The sequence below is a fragment of the Zingiber officinale genome, chromosome 5B, assembly GCF_018446385.1.
Source record: "Zingiber officinale cultivar Zhangliang chromosome 5B, Zo_v1.1, whole genome shotgun sequence".
In the NCBI taxonomy this organism is placed as follows: Eukaryota; Viridiplantae; Streptophyta; class Magnoliopsida; order Zingiberales; family Zingiberaceae; genus Zingiber; species Zingiber officinale.
The window spans coordinates 56,092,063-56,106,300 of record NC_055995.1 but is presented as its reverse complement, the minus strand read 5'-3'; positions in this window follow the sequence as shown (position 1 = coordinate 56,106,300).

Sequence of the window (14,238 nt, the reverse complement as noted above, 5' to 3'; positions counted from 1 at the left end):
CATGCACACACAGCACAATATAAAAGCAATAAATAGAGAAACTAATTTTCAACTATTATGGCTTTTATCTCTAGTTGTCCTCCGTGTGTTGTCATCCCAAGCTGCTGCCATATTTGGCCACCGCCACCGGGTCTAGCTGTCGCATCCATCTTGCTCCTAGTTCCGCTGCGCCTCTGGTCCTTAGAAGGTTCCACGCTTTGCAAGATTCGATCCGCGACATAAATAGAATTTTACATTTTTGATCCTATATTCCATAAAAGGAATGTACATGTATCTAGATCAAAAATAAAATCCTAATAAAACTAAATACAGCTCCTGCTGTATTTTAATACAATCATGCACACATATAAATGCCCTGACATGTCCAAGGGTCCAATCACACATAATAACTAAAAGTCATAATAGTTGAATCCTGCATCCACAAAGTTAGCACATCCTACTATTAACAAAATTATGTATGACATGTGCATAATTAAACTAAATACCAAATACACAGAGGCAAAACCCTAGCTCTGATACCAATTGTTGGTTGCTACTCGGAAAACCTATAGGTTCCACTGTATAAAAATTTTGTACAAAGGTCTGAACCTTTTTCTAGCTACCATGTGTTCTTTTAAATTAAATTTTGGATCGCCTGCGGAACTTAACACGTTTGATCCAAAACTTAATCTATTTGTTCTTTTAGGTTTTGACTTGGATCTCCTGCGGAATTTAACACGTTCGACCCAAGTCTCCTTAAGTTATTAATTCCATTAAATATTAATTTCCATAATTGGTTCCTAGTACTGACGTGGCGAGGCACATGGCCTTCTTGGATATGGGAGCAACCACCACCGACTAGACAAAACATTTTATAGAAAGCTAATATTTAATTTCCTAAAATAACTTTAGGTTAACCAAAGAGAACAATCAAATCACAAGGAAAAGAAAACACAAAAAAACACAACATCGAAAAACATATTCGAAATTCTAGAACGTAAGCCTCTTGTATTTGGTATTATTTCCATAAATAACTAGCATGATGCGGAAAGAAAAATTCTAGTTATACCCTATAGAAAAACCTCTTGATCTTCTACCGTATTCCTCTTCTAACCTCGGACGTTGTGTGGGCAACGATCTTCCAAGATGAGAAACCACCAAGCACCTTCTTCTCCTCCTAGCTAGGTTCGGCCAAAACAAGAAAGCTTCACCAAGGAAGAAGAAAACCACCAACCAAACTCTAAGAGATGCAAGCTTCCTCTCCTTCTTCTTCTTCTTCTCCAAGTAGTATCCGGCCTCCACAAGAGCTCCAAGCAATAGAGAGTTTCGGCCACCACAAAGAGGAAGAAGAGAAGAGATGATGGCCGGCCACAATACCAAGGAAAAGAGGGAGAGAAAATAATAGAGGTTGTCTCTTGAAGGCACCCTCACCCCTTCTTTTATATTACTTGGCCTAGGCAAATTAGGAAATTTAATTACAATAAAATTTCCTCAATTTCCTTGACATGATTTAATTGAGAAAAATAAAATAAAATTTCCCAAATAAAACTACATTGGTCGGCCACATCATTGGAGAACAAATTGGACAAGTTTCAATCAACAATTAAAACTTCCTAATTTGTTTTTGGAAATTTTAAAAAATAAAATTTCTCTTTAAAAATCTCTTCATGGTTGATAAAAGAAATTTCTATAATTTTAATTTTATCAACATGTGAATAATTTTAAAGAGAAAATAAAATATCTCACCAATCTACAAATAAGGAAAGAGATCTAATCTCTTTCTTTAATCTTTTGTAGATCTTTTATAAGAGAGATATTTTAATTTAAATTCTCTTTAATAAATTATTTCTTCCACATAATAAAAATTAAAATTAAAATTCCTTTTAATTTAATTTGGCCGGCCCCCACTAGCTTGGGTTCAAGCTAGGGCCGGCCACCCAAATTCATACCTAGGCCGGCCCTAGCTTGTTCCCAAGCTAGCTTTGGCCGGCCCCTATTGGGTGGGTATAGTAGGTGGGTATAGGTGGGTATAGAACTCTACAAATAAGAGGCTACGATAGGGACCGAGAGGAGGAATTGGTTTTGGTCTCCCGATAAAATTAAGCATCCCGTGTTCGCCACGAACACACAACTTAATTTTATCAATGATAATTCATTCCACTAGAGAACTATCATTGAACTACCGCACCAATCCCAAATTACATTTTTGGGCTCCTTCTTATTATGAGTGTGTTAGTCTCCCTGTGTTTAAGATATCGAATGTCCATTAATTGAGTTACTGACAATTATCTAAATCCAAGAGTAGTACCACTCAACCTTATCGTCATGTCGGACTAAGTCCACCTGCAGGGTTTAACATGACAATCCTTATGAGCTCCTCTTGGGGACATTATCAACCTAGTATATCTAGGACACAGTTTCCTTCTATAATCAACAACACACACTATAAGTGATACCATTTCCCAACTTATCGGGTTTATTGATTCATCGAACTAAATCTCACCCATTGATAAATTAAAGAAATAAATATCAAACATATGTGCTTGTTATTATATTAGGATTAAGAGCACACACTTCCATAATAACTGAGGTCTTTGTTCCTTTATAAAGTCAGTATAAAAGAAACAACCTTTAATGGTCCTACTCAATACACTCTGAGTGCACTAGTGTAATTATATAGTCAAGATAAACTAATACCTAATTACACTTCGACCTTCTAATGGTTTGTTTCTTTCCATTTTAGTCGTGAGCTACTGTTTATAATTTATAAGGTACTGATAACATCATCTTCTGTATGTGACACCACATACTATGTTATCTACAATATAAATTAAATGAACAACTACAAACAAATGTAGACAATTTGACCAAATGTGATTCTTTATTCATAATGAATGTTTACAAAGCTTAGGCTTTCAGTATACAATCAAACATACAGGAACCTGAGAATCGTTCTCACACAAGAACGAAAATTGTACGTCCTGGAGCAACCTATTCCTGCGGCACCTCCTGCCACTGCCACACGAGCTGATCGAGATGCTTACAAGAAGTATCAAGATGATGCATTAGATGTGTCCTGTCTCATGCTCGCGACCATGAACTCTGAGCTTCAGAAGCAACACGAGTTGATGGGTGCTTATGATATGGTTGAACATCTTCGTCAACTATATCAAGGACAAGCAAGGCACGAGAGATTCGAGATCTCTAAGGCACTGTTTCAGTGCAAGATGCAAGATGGGACTCCCGTAGGTCCATATGTACTCAAGATGATTGGGTACATAGAAAACCTACAGAGGTCGGGATTCCCACTTGGCCAAGAGCTGGCCACTGACTTGATCTTGCAGTCCTTGCTAGAGAGCTATAGTCAATTTGTCATGAATTACAACATGAACGAAATTGACAAGTCACTGCCCGAGCTGCTAAGCATGTTAAGAACTGCTGAGCTCAACCTTAAGAAGGTTAAGCCCAACTCCATTTTGATGGTGCAGAGGAATAAGGGCAAGGGCAAGCCCAAAGGTAAGGGAAAGTCCCAAGCAAAGAGCAAAGACAAGGCACTGAAACCCAAAGGAGGGGTTGCCAAGGATGCTACCTGCTTCCACTGCGGTCAGACTGGGCACTTGAAGATCTTAAGAAGAAGAGGAGTGAGACTTCCACTTCAGGTATATATGTTATAGAAGTCAATCAATCTATTTCTTCATCATGGGTATTAGATACCGGATGTGCTTCTCACATTTGTACTAATGTGCAGGCGCTGAGAAATAGCAGAGCATTGATAAAGGGCAAGGTGGACCTACGCGTAGGCAATGGAGCACAAGTTGCTGCTATTGCTGTAGGGACTTATTTTCTATCTCTGCCCTCTGGGCGTGTACTAGAATTAGATGATTGTTGTTATGTGCTTGCTCTTACTAAGAACATTATATCTGTTTCTTGTTTGGACAAGAAAGGCTTTTCATTTATAATAAAGAACAAATGTTGTTCAGTTTATTTAAATGATATATTCTATTGTAGTGCACCTCTTATGAACGGACTCTATATTCTAGACTTAGAGAACCCTATCTATAACATAAGTACCAAGAGGTTCGAGTCAAATGACATGAACCAAACCTATATCTGGCATTGTCGCTTAGGTTATATAAATGACAAACGATTATCCCAGCTCCATAAAGATGATTTGCTAGACTCATTTGATTTTAAATCATATGAGGCATGCGAGTCATGGCTACTGGGCAAGATGACCAAGACTCCTTTTAGTGGACACAGCGAGAGAGCGACTAACTTGTTAGGACTTATACATAATGATGTATGTGACCCTTTCAATGTCACTGCCAGAGGTGGTTATAGGTACTTCATTACATTTACTGATGACTTCAGTAGATATGGTTATGTGTATTTGATGTCACATAAGTCAGAATCCTTTGAAAAATTTAAAGAATTCAAGAATGAAGTGCAAAACCAGCTTGGCAAGAGTATTAAGATACTTCGATCAGATCGAGGTGGAGAATACCTTAGCCATGAGTTTCATGACCATCTAGCTGAGTGTGGGATTCTATCCCAACTCACTCCTCCTGGAACACCACAGTGGAATGGTGTATCCGAAAGGAGGAATCGTACCCTATTAGATATGGTGTGGTGTATGATGAGTCACACAGATCTTTCTATGTCTCTTTGGGGCTATGCTCTAGACACAACAGCCTTCATACTCAATCGAGTTCCATCCAAGGCTGTGATAAGGACACAATATAGGATATGGACTGGGAGAGATGTCCAGGTGTCTTTTATAAGGATTTGGGGTTGTGAGGCTTATGTTCGACGTCAAGTCTCGGACAAACTAGGACCCAAATCTGATAAGTGATATTTTATTGGATATCCCAAGGAAACGAAGGGATATTACTTCTACATTCCCAATCAACACAAGGTAGTTGTGGCTAAGACTGGGGTATTCCTAGAAAGGGACTTTGTTTTTAGAAAGACTAGTAGGAGTACGTTCGATCTTGAAGAAGTTCAAGATGTGGACCATAGTACTAAAGCCTTGATGGAAGTCGAACTCGAACCACAAAGTGTTGTGGATGATGTTGTTCCATAAAGAGTTGAGGAACAACAACCAGTTCAAGTAGACCTACCTCTTCGCAGGTCTGATAAGGTACGTCATCAGCCTGAGAGATACTCATTTCTCTTGACTGACCATGATGACGTTGTGCTCATTGAGAATGAGCCTGCCTCCTATCAGGAAGCTGTGATGAGCCCAGATTCTGAGAAATGGCTAGAAGCCATGAGATCCAAGATGGAATCCATGTACACCAACCAAGTATGGACTTTAGTTGATCCACCTGAAGGGTGAAACTCATTGGGTATAAGTGGGTCTTTAAGAGAAAGACTGACATGGATGGACATATATATAAGGGTCGTCTGGTAGCTAAAGGTTTCAAGCAAATTCATGGTATTGACTATGATGAAACCTTTTCTCCAATAGCGATGTTTAATTCCATTCGGATCATGCTTGTTATTGCAGCGTACTACGATTATGAGATCTGACAGATGGATGTCAAAACTGTGTTTCTGAATGGAAACCTGCTTGAGAATGTGTACATGACACAACCTGAGGGTTTTGTAGATCCACAGCATACTGACAGAGTATACAAGCTGCATATGTCCCTTTATAGACTAAAGCAAGCTTCTCGGAGATGGAATCTTCGATTTGATGATGCATTCAAACAGTTTGGTTTCATTAAGAATGGAGATGAAGCTTGTGTCTACAAGAAGGTTGTAGGGAACACAGTTGTCTTCCTTGTGTTGTATGTGGATGACATACTACTCATTGGGAATGACATCCCTTTGCTGCAGTCTGTCAAGACTTGGCTAGGGACTTGTTTCTCAATGAAGGACTTAGGTGAAGCATCCCGCATTCTAGGCATAAAGATCTATAGAGATAGATCTAGGAGATTGCTTGGCCTAAGTCAGAGTACATATATTGACAAGGTATTACTACGGTTTGCCATGCAGAACTCCAAGAAGGGATTTCTGTCGATGTCACATGGTGTGAGTCTTTCGAAGCCTCAAGTGTAGGACCATTATGGCCGGCTAGAAGGGGGGGTTGAATAGCCTTGTAAAACTAAAACAAAATTACCATTCTCGAACTTTCAACATAACACTTGCATCAAATAAAAGCAACAAATAAAATCAGAAAACAGAAAGTAAAGGCTCACAGAGAGTTGACTTGGTTACAACCGGGGAGGTTGTTAATCCAAGGAAGATGTAGTACTATTATCTCCTTCTGGTGGAGAAGCCTTTTTACAGCAGTGTAGGCACAGAAAGACAAAAACTTATCTAAACAGTGGAAGCGCACAAGTGTTGTTTACAATTTCTGAATTGATGAAAAGCTTCTAGACCAAGGCTATATTTATAGCCTTGGTCGGGGCGCCTGGAAGGGTTCTAGGCACCCTGGGGGGATAAATTTTATCCCCCAACGTTCAGATCGAGTCAAACCTCGATCCGGTCAAAAACTCACTTCCAGGCGCCCGGACTGGTCCGGGCGTCCCGGACAATTCTGAGCGCCCCGGATGCTTAGTCAACTCCAGTTGACTTTCGTCCGAGTCCTCTTCTTGGTTGGGTAATCTCTGCTATCCGGAATAGGGCTCACCCGAACCCAAGTTTCGGTCTTCTCGAGCGGGCTTCCCTCCGGCTTCTCGTCCCTCAGAATTGCTGCGTGTTTCCTTCTCGTCCGCCGGCATACTCATCCGTAGTCTTCGTCCCTCGGACGCACCGAGTGTCGTCCTTCTCGCTAGCTGCGTCTCTTGCTCCCCTAGCAATATTTCGCTCCGGCTTTCATCCCTCGGAACCACCGCACGCTTCCTTCTCGTCCGCCGGTGTACTCTTCCGCAGCACCTCATCCCTCGGACTGCCGTCCTTCTCGATAGTTGCGTCTTCCGCTCAACTACCAGTGCTCCTAAGCTCCTGCACACTTAGACACAAGGTTAGAAACACACAGGACCTAACTTAACTTGTTGATCACACCAAAATAACTTTGGGGTTCCAACAATCTCCCCCTTTTTGGTGTGATCAACCCAAGTTAAGATAGGGTTAAAATAGACATAAAATAAGATTAAGTAAATTAACTTAATTTGTAATTTAAGGGCAAAAAGATAGACAAGACAAAAAAAATTGAATCTATCTACCTCCCCCTAGACTTATACTTTCCCTTCTCCCCCTTTGATCACAAAAAAATGGGGTTCCAAGAAAAATAATCTAAGGGTTAAAAATTTAGTAAATTTGAAAAAAATATTTAAAAGAAATTCTAAGTTAAAAACAATTCTAAGTTTTTGCAAGAATTATTTTAAAGAAAATTTTCTAAATTAATAATTTGAGAATTTTTAAGAAAATTTTTCTAAGTAAAAGAATGACTTAGTCAATTTTAAAAAAAATTTAAGTAAATTTCTAAATTAAAAAAAATATTTTGAATAACCTTTTTAAAGCATTAATTAATTCTTGCATTAATGCTTTATTAGTAAGTTAATTAAACGTTTATTTCAATATTTTGGCTTCCAGGGTGGCAAGGCACTAGGCTTTCTTGGTTATTGGAGCAACAACCACTTCCTTGACAAAGCCTCATAAAGAAATTCTTTGTTTAATTTTCTCACTTAAAGCACTAATTTTAATTTTAAAATTAATTTAAGCATGACTTCGGAACCCAATATAGGTTCCAGCCTACTGGATTAACCAAAAAAATTTTAAGGACATATTTTCTTGAAATATTCTTAATTAGTCCCGGGTGATATTTAAAGTACCAATTTAAATTAATAAATCTTCTAAAATTGGTTTTAGATGAGCATGCATAGTTTTTCAAGTTATCTACTTGAATTTTCAAATCATCATTTTCAAGTTTCAATTTTTCATTTGCTAGTTTTAATTTATCTAATTCTTCTAAGGGACAAGACTTAGCTAGAATTACTTTTAAATTTTTATTTTCACTTTCTAATTTGCAGCAATCTTTTGTTAAAAGTTTAACAAACTTAAATATTTTATCGGGAGGAAGAGATCGTACCTGACTTACCTTATCGATCTCGTTGTCCGTTTCTCCCCCTGAGCTGCTGCTTTCTTCCGACGTGTCTCCCCTTTCATCGATGCTCTCGATGCTCATTTCGGAAGAGCTTCAATCGCAATCGTCGTCTTGATGACTCGCCATCAGTGCGAGTCCGAAGAATGCTTCGACTTCCGATTCGGACGACGTATCGTCCCAATTCACCTTCAGGGCCTTTCGTTTTTGGATAGGCTTCTTACCCTTCTCCTTGTCTTTGTTCTTCAGCTTGGGGCAGTTGTCCTTGACATGCCCTTCTTCGTCGCAGTAGTAACAGCGGATTGTCCTTTTCTTTTTCCCTTGCAGATGGTAAGTAGATCTAGATTTATAAAGTTTTTTGAATCTTCTTACCATCATTACCATTTCCTCGTCGTCGAGAGAAGATTCCGACTCAGGTTCGTCTCTCGAAGCTTTGAGGGCGACATCATTCTTGGGCTCCTTCATTCCTGCACATCTCGATTCATGCACTTCAAATGTTGAAAAAAAATTCTTCTAATGAAATTTTTCTAAGTCCTTCGAAATGTAAAAAGCATCTACAAATGATGCCTATTTTGAATTTATCAGAAATGAATTTAACGCGTACTTGAGTGAATCTCGGTTACTTACCTTTTCTCCGAGATTCGTGAGTTCGGTGATGATTTCTTTTATTCTGGAGTGCAGATGTGCGACTGTCTCGTCTTCCCCAAGTCGCAGGCTGGTGAGTTGATTGCGAAGTAGATCTCGTCTAGCGAGCTTGGGTTCGGACGTTCCTTCGTGCAGCTAGAGGAACTTCTCCCAAAGTTCCTTTGCGGAGTTATAGTTCCCGATCCGGTTGACTTCTTGAGGCAGAAGAACACTTAGCAGATGGTATTCTGCCTTACCATTCGCCACGAAGTTGGCCTGCTCCTTTTTTGTCCATTGATATATTTCCTTGTTCTCTGGAGCTTCAAAGCCAAGTTTCATTGTTAAAGTTAATTCAATATCGGTGGTAAAGAATACCTGCATATGCTTTTTCCAAGTGGCGAAATCTCCTTCGAATTTCGGCGGGTGGATGATTGGTCCGGCCATCTCTTTGTTGCTTCAGACGACGGTTAGTCCTTCTGAGGCATCTCGGCTCTGATACCACTTGTAGGACCGTTGCGACCGACTAGAAGAGGGGTTGAATAGCCTTGTAAAACTAAAACAAAAGTACCCTTCTCGAACTTTCAACAGAACACTTGCATCAAATAAAAGCAACAAATAAAATCAGAAAACAGAAAGTAAAGGCTCACAGAGAGTTGACTTGGTTACAATCGGGGAGGTTGTTAATCCAAGGAAGATGTCATACTATTATCTCCTTCTGGCAGAGAAGCCTTTTTACAGCAGTGTAGGCACAGAAAGACCGAAGCTTATCTAAACAGTGGAAGCGCACAAGTGTTGTTTACAATTTCTGAATTGAGCGCCCCGGGCTGGTCCGGGCGCCCCGGGCTGGTCCGGGCGCCCCGGACTGGTCCGGGCACCCCGGAATGGTCCGGGCGTCCCGGACAGTTCCGGGCACCCCGGATGCTTAGTCAACTCCAGTTGACTTTTGTCCGGGTCGTCTTCTTGGTTGGGTGATCTCTGCTATCCGGAATAGGGCTCACCCGAACCTAAGTTCCGGTCTTCTCGAGCGAGCTTCCCTCCGGCTTCTCGTCCCTCGGAATCGCCACGTGTTTCCTTCTCGTCTTCCGGCGTACTCATCCGCAGTCTTCATCCCTCGGACGCACCGCGTGTCGTCCTTCTCGCTAGCTGCGTCTCTTGCTCCCCGACCAATCTTCCGCTCCGTCTTTCATCCCTCAGAACCACCGCACGCTTCCTTCTCATCTGCCGGTGTACTCTTCCGCAGCACCTCATCCCTCGGATTGTCGTCCTTCTCGCTAGCTGCGTCTTCCGCTCGACTACCTGTGCTCCTAAGCTCTTGCACACTTAGACACAAGGTTAGAAACACACAGGACCTAACTTAACTTGTTGATCACACCAAAACAACTTTGGGGTTCCAACATCAAGGTCCCTCTTCTAGAGAGGAGAGAGACCGCATGGATCAAATCCCTTATGCTTCAACCATAGGATCTATCATGTACGTTATTCTATGTACTCGTCCTGATGTTTTGTATGCCTTGAGCATGATGAGCAGATACCAGTCAGATCCAGGTGAAAGTCACTCGATAGCAGTCAAGAATATTCTTAAGTACTTGAGAAGGACTAAAGAATATTTCTTGATATATGGAGGCGATGACAAGCTAGTTGTAAAGGGTTATAGTGATGCCAGCTTCCAAATTGACCAGGATGACTATAGATCGCAGTCTGGGTTCGTGTTTTGCATAAATGGTGGTGCTATGAGCTGGAAGAGTTCGAAGCAGGACACAGTTGCTGATTCTACAACAGAGGCCGAGTATATTGCTGCATCAGTAGCAACAAAGGAGGCAGTTTGGATCCGCAAGTTCATTACTGAGCTTGGGGTGGTTCCTAGCATAGCCGATCCGATAGAGCTCTATTGTGATAACAATGGAGCAATTGCACAGGCTAGGGAACCTCACTCACACCAGCGGACCAAACACATACTACGGCGCTTCCATCTCATTCGAGAGATCATCGATAGAGGAGATGTGAAGATTTGCATAGTACCCACAGAGGCTAACATCGTTGATCCCTTGACCAAGCCTTTGGCACAGAGAAAGCATGATGGTCACACTAGGTCATTGGGCCTTAGAGCCTACACTGATTGGCACTAGTGCTAGTGGGAGATTGTTAGTGAGAGCCCTAGAGCCAATCATATAATGATTGTTGTATGGACTCATTGGTTCATATTCTTATGTATATATGTAAAGGTATTTATTTTGGTTATTATACTTACTTGTATTGGTGTCAAATAACTAAGTATAATAGCGTCCTTGAGTAGAAGGTTCTTACCTATATCAATCGATTAGTTGAATCGATAGTGAGATGATATAGGGAACACTACTCTTAATCATTCCTAGTCAAGTATTAACATTCAGGGACAATGTTAATGCGATGAGACTAGTATGTTGGTCAACTCGATGACTTGATCTCACAAGTCATGGATATAGAGATATCAAGTTGACACATGGGTATGCATTGGAGAATGTATACTGAATGACCCGCCATGAGAAAGTATCATGGATCATTATATGAGTGTCATATACTTTCTCATGTGGCTATTTGTATGACTATTAGTCCTTGGACCTGAAGTCACCATGGTTCCCTACATAAGGAGTTGCATACTTTGACCCGTAACTGGGTGGACTATAAAGGCGATTACTGGGTATGTAACAAATTATGCGGAGGGATGTGAGTGATGTAGATGGGATCTATCCCTCATATATGATGGAAGTGACATCATTATTCTTGATAGAGTGAGACCACTAAGTGCATGGCCATGCCCAAATGAGTCAATATGAGATGTTGAGCTCATTTGATTGAGTGAGTCTACTTGGGATTCAAGATTTAGATTGATTAGAGGATAACACGGTCTATGCCTCAAGTTAATCAATCTAGATGTCAAGGATAGAAGGACATTGTTATATATTGTGAGGAGTCACAATTAGTAGTCATAAGGTGATGTTGGATCTCAACATTCTTGTAACTTGGGTAGTAATGATGTGTTGCTAGATACCGCTCATTACTTATGCTTCTAAATGGGTTTAGGAGCATTGCCAACATTACAAGAACCTATAGGGTCACACACAAAGGGCAATTAGATGGAGATTAGGTTCATATGAAGAACCAAGAGGATTAGGTTCATGTGATGAATCAAATTGGATTAAGAGTAATCCAAATTAGATTAATTGAGTAAGACTCGATTGAGTTAACCTCAAGTGAGGCTAGACTTGAGTTAGACTCAAGTGAGGCTTAATGATGATATTCATTGAATTTTGAATTCAATGATAAATGGAATTCAATTTGAATTTTAGATTCAAATTTCAAGTAAGTTTCAAAATGGTCATTTAATGAATAATAAATATTCATTAAATACTCATTGAGGCTCATTAATGAGGCTCATTAATGGGGTTAATGAGCATTAAGTATTTTCATTAGATGATCGATTTTCATTTAATGAGCACAAGAGGCTATTGGTTTTAGGCAATCGATTTTATGTTTCGATATTGTGTTTCTTTTGTTTTTTGATCTTGTGATTCGATTGTTCTTAGTGGTTAAATCTAGGGTTACTATAAGGAGATTAAATATTGAATTTCGTTGAAAGGCTTTGTCTAGGAAGTGGTGGATGATCTCATACCCAAGAAAGCCTAGTACCTCGTCATGTTTAACCTGGAAGCCGATCTTTGAAATAAATATTTAATCAACTTTGTAACATGGGTGGATTTGGATTAATAATGTTAAATATCGTTTGTGATCCAAGTCTAAACCTCTAAGAACAGATAAGTTGAACTTGGAATCAATAATGTTAAGTTCTGTTTGTGATTTCAAGTTTAATTTATAAAGAACACAATAGGTTGTTAGGAAAGGTTCGAGACTTGTACAAAATTTTTGTACAGGGGAACCAGTACGATATTACGAGTAGCCACCAACAATTACAACACAAATAAAAGTAGAAATTGAGTCTAAATTGAGCCTACATATCCCTACTACATAGACATAAGACTTAAGTGCTAATTAAGTTCATCTAAGGCTTGAATTAGGTTGACTATGCCGAATGACTTGCTCTTGGTCAAACCTTCTTCAATGGTAGCTTTGATTTTCACATCTTCAATTAGTACATTAAGTGCTTCCTTCATCTTTCTAGCCTTAGCCCTTGTAATTGGGCATCCATTGATACATAATGGATCATCGTTAATATTTAGAGTGGGTTGACCATGATCCATATCGTTAGCTTGTTGCCCTTTTTCTTTGACTCCATCAGGAAAGAGAAGGTAACTTATGCAGAAGTTAAAGTGACCCTTCCTCCTAGGTTGATTGAGTAATTAAACAAATTACATAACTGAAGATCTAGGAAAAGAAGCAGTATTTAGAGTCATAATGACAAAATAAATGAAATTAGGGGTTGGGTCTAGTCAGTCGGACCTAAGCCTCGTTTGACTAGACTTAGAAGGGAAGTTTGTGATACGGTGCATAATGGTAGGATCTAATAAGGCCAGGCAGTCAGAAATCAAGGGGATGTGGCAGTCAGAAGTCAAAGGGATGTGGCAGTCAGAAGTCAAGGGGATGTAGCAATCAGAAGTCAAGGGGATGTGATAGTCAGAAGTTAAGGGGATATGACAGTCAGAAGTCAAGAGATGTGGCAGTCAAAAGTCAAGGCGACGTGGTGGTCAATAGTCAAGAGGACGTGGCAGTTAGCAGTTAGGGAAAGAAGAGCTGATACTGCCTAGCATCATCGGTCGCATGATTCCTGGTCGGGTGCTTACAGATCAGGAATCTAGATTTGAGATATGATGTGCAACCGGGCTAATGCCTGACCTGCTCCGACTAGTCGAGTTTTCTCAGCTCCGTCTACATATTTAGGCCTAGTGCTCTCGGTAGTCCAACTCCTCGTCAGCTCTTGAGCAATCCATGAAAAAGAGAAGATAAGGCTCTCACTATAGCTCGCTCTTTTCATCAAGACTTGAGCCAGGTGTTATATCTGACAGATCATCCCGAGCTGCCCCTAGTCATACCCGGGTGAGACAGAAGGCGCTATGCAACAACAAGGTCAGGGAATCGTAACCACCTATTAGAGAATAACTGTTGTATGTCAGGGAATTTCCAATGGTCTATGGTTATTTACAAATGGAACCTTCTTCTAGTCCATGGGAGGATGTCACACATCCTTCATAACCAGACAAGTCTTGACACCCGACATTTCCAGACATCAGTCAGATTCCAGAGGTACACACGGTCATATAAAAAGGGAGGTCCTCTCCCTTGAGCAAGTACGCTCTCTCGCACATTCTCACTTGTCTTCTACAGTTCTTTTTCCTTCGTACACAGTTCTTCCTGGGAAAAAATACCTGACTTGAGCGTCGGAGGACCTGCGCGGGGGACTTTTTCCCTGGTGTCTGGTTTCTAACGTTCCGTGTGCTTGTCTGAGTGCGCGCAGAGCTTTAAGTACCGAAGTACTGCCGCCTCAGTGATCGTCGTTCGTCAATGCCACATGAGATTCCATTCTCTTGGTCACGTGAAATAAGGGTGTAACGACCCGCCTCCTACTAGCTAAGCTGCGAGGCCGATCGCTACAA